At 43.9% G+C, this 3,615-nt stretch overlaps 1 pseudogene; it reads left to right on the top strand.

Moving 5' to 3' along the window:
- Positions 1-1,793: 1,793 nt before the first annotated feature.
- On the top strand, positions 1,794-1,930 carry LOC133364704 (U1 spliceosomal RNA; annotated as a pseudogene).
- Positions 1,931-3,615: the final 1,685 nt, after the last annotated feature.

The raw sequence follows: 3,615 nt of genomic DNA, 5'->3' as shown, positions 1-3,615 counted from the left end.
AGGAGGAAAGGAGGAAAGAGAAATTAAACTCACAATCAGGAAGGCCATTTAAACCTTTGGTGGCTCTTTCTCAGTACAATGGGTCTTAATTAAAGGCTGTTTCTTATCCCAACAATTATAAGGCATGAAGTTTGCACAGCTGTGAAAAGGGAAAATCTCATTTCTTTATTTATTGTGTTTCTGAGCCACCCAATCACTCAGCTTTCCTGGGCAATCTACAGTTTAAACATATAAAAAGTTATATAAAATATAAAACCAAAGTTTTTTTCAAAAAAATATGCTGCCACTATAGTTTTAAATGATAGGCTCTTTACCTCTATGGCAGCGGTTCTCAAACCTTTTTGGTTCATGGCGCACTGTAAAACATATAAAAATTTTCTGACGCACTTTGTGTACACAATTAAAAATATATTAATGTATTTTAAACTATGAATAAAAATAAACTATAGAAAACTATTACTTACCCTATACAAATGGGTTTTTTCTCATTTTTAAAATATACTTTCATAATATTTGAGGCACACCTAGCCACCTCTTAGGGCGCACCAGCGTGCATGGGCGCACCATTTGAGAATCACTGCTCTATGGACTACCTTCAAGTCGATTCTAACTTATGGGTGACCCTATGAATAGGGTTTTCATGGTAAGCAGTATTCAGAGGGGGTTTACCATTGCCTCCCTCTGAGGCTGAGAGGCACTGACTGGCCCAAGGTCACCCAGGGAGCTTCATGGCTGTGTGGGGATTCGAACCCTGGTCTCCCAGGTTGTAGTCCAACACCTTAACCTCTACACCACACTGGCTCTCAGCTCTTTATCTATACATATAATAAAAATGTAAGAAATGTAAGTGTCACGCTGTAGTTTGCAGTGCCACAGATAGGTGGTGCTATGAACTGCAGCATGAATGCTTCAGTCCCCCTTATGTGCATGCCGCTCACTCCACCCACTACTGTCTGCCTCAGCAAGCAGGCAAGGTGGCAGCGGCAGCAGCCTGGGCAAGTGAGCAAGCAAGTGGGTGGGTGGGAAGCCAGCAAGTGGCATAGGTCTACTGCATGGCAGTGGAATTTTTCCAGGGGGGCAGTGATGCCAGGCAACTGCATGGGGCAGCAGCGGTGGAAGAACAGGCAAGGCAAGTGGCCGAGGATCACAGTCAGGCCCAGGGTGACCAATGTGCATCAAGGCCTAGAGGCACTGGGGGGTATTGTGAGGGGGTTGGCAAGGAGAGTGGGGGTGCCTATTAGTTGGCATGTGAAGCATGCAGGGGCAAAGGCTTGCTAATTCTATAAATAAATAAATAATAGATAACAATTATAGCACAGCCCTAAAAATTCATCAAAATCCAGCAAGTCGCAACACAGAATTAAGATACGTGATAGGCCAAAAGACACCACTCATCATAAAAGCAGAATATCAAATGATGAATACCAAATGAATAAAATGATGTTAAAGTGATGATAGAATGACATTAAAAAATCTGAAAGAATCAAAAGGTCTTGGCCTGGTACCAAAAAGATATTAATGCTGGTGCCCAGCGAGTCTCTCTAAGGAGAGATTTCCCGACGGGGCACCATTCAGATGGCCCTATCCCTTCTGGCCACCCTCTGGAATGAGAGGGAACTCGGAGCAGCACCTCTGCAGATGATCTCAGGGCTCTGGTAGGTGCATATTCTGTTTGGAGCATTGGCCTCAGCAGTACAGAGGCAAAGCTTTGGTAGCACCCTGGACAGCTCCCTGCAAGACTCAATATGGAGACATCCAAAGAGCAGAGCTCAGTTGTTGTTTAAGCATCAGCCACCCTCAACAGGGAGAGATACCATGATCATGAAGGTGGTGTTCCCATGGGGAGGCTCATCCATTGCACTCTGGATGTGCTGACCCCTGCATTTTCCCCAAATGTGGGAAACCTGACTGCACAGTTTGTGGTCAAAACTGAGCAATCATAGCTGAGCCTTAAATAGGTGCTGCAGCTCTACTCTGTAGCTACCTCCATTTTCTGTATGAGTCTGTTCATTTAAAGGTGTCCAGTCTGCATTAGCAGTCATTGACTCTAACAGAGCAAGGGAGATTGTGGTTCCACTAGGACTTCTGAGCTGGAGTTCTCTGATTCAGAAGAGGACAACATGATGTCCTCAGGGCAGAGAGGTACTCGTACAATGGGCTCTTCTTGCACAATTGCTTCTGGTTGGTTATGTATATCTGGGGCTGGCTCCGAGGGCAATTCTCTGAAGGAATCTGACCCCAGAATCATGACACAAGTGGGAAGAGTTGAACCGCTAGGTATTGAGCCCTGAATCCACGTAGTTTGCCTGTTAATTAGCTCTGTGTTGAACATTTCTCCCACATTTTACCCCAACCATTCTTAATCAATTAATGAGAAAAGAAATTATACTCAAAAATTATCAAAGGGGAGAGAAAGTTTGGTGAAATTCTCAGGGGTAGAGTGTAGGGTTTATTTTTTTGTCATGCTACTTTCCATTTGAGATGGCCACGTGGTGGCTGGTAAGGCCCATTCAGACTGGTAAGATGAAAAGCAGGGAGACCAACAGTAGGCAGAGCCAGAGGTTGATAGGTCAGTCACCCATCTGTCCAAATCAACCAGCCTCCGCTGCTGAGGGGTCTTAATGAGTGAGCTTTCATTCTACATTTATTTTCCTCTGGTGGTCTACACTCTGCAGTCTTCCATTGTGCCCATCCTTCAATTAAAGCCCAGGGGAAGACATTGCAAGGTAATTCCTCCCATTGAGGCTTTTCCAGTTCAGGAGGCATAGGCACCCAGAGTGTTTTAAGCAGACTCTATGTGTGGCAATTCCCTAGTTACTAAGAGAAGTAGGAGCCTTTTTGGTGGTGGCTTTGCATCTGCGGAATGACCTCCCAACTGAAGTACATCTTGCCCCAACTTTATGTTTAATGTGTCCTTGGAACTCTGATAATGACTCTTACTTACCTGATTGGAGGATAGAGAGGGGTGTGTGAGTGTGTGTAGAAACTACCCTCCTGTACAAAGCTAAAATGTACATTCATGGTTCCGCCTACTTGTTTCTTTAGCCATGCCCATCACTGGCCCCTGGAAGGTTGCCCAGAAGGAAATGTGGCCCTTGAGCAGATCAAGGTTCCCTATTCCTGCTTTGGAAGAAAATCGGCATAATTATTTTTAATTATTTTCAAAAATTATTTAAAATAATTTAAAATGAAATCATTATTTTTTCACATTGAAATGGTTGTGGTGTGCTATTCTGTGGCCATGTTATCAAAATTGTCATTTTCTTCTGTTCAGCTGTGGTCGGGTCGGGTCAAAGATTTGCTTTCATTTATTTGTGGTTTTGCCTGTACTGTGATGATCACTTGATTTCCCACAATTGTATTATCACACTTTTCCATTTCTATTTTCAGCCTCTGTTATAGTTTGAACAATCTGTGCTCTGTCTAATTTTTTTTATTAAAAAAAATACAATTTGTGTTTTTGCTTGCTCTAGAAGGATTTGACCAGATGGGACTTCCAAACTGCATTGGTGCCTGACAGGGCTCTGCTGAAGCCAGCCAAGCATGCCAAGAACTGAAGGAAGGGCTCCCAGCAGGATTCAGTCAGGAACTGAGCTGGGCCTCTGGGGCTGATCC

This window comes from Rhineura floridana, chromosome 9, assembly GCF_030035675.1.
Source record: "Rhineura floridana isolate rRhiFlo1 chromosome 9, rRhiFlo1.hap2, whole genome shotgun sequence".
Lineage (NCBI taxonomy): Eukaryota > Metazoa > Chordata > Lepidosauria > Squamata > Rhineuridae > Rhineura > Rhineura floridana.
Note: the sequence above shows the minus strand (reverse complement) of the source record. Positions and strands in the feature narration are given on the sequence as shown.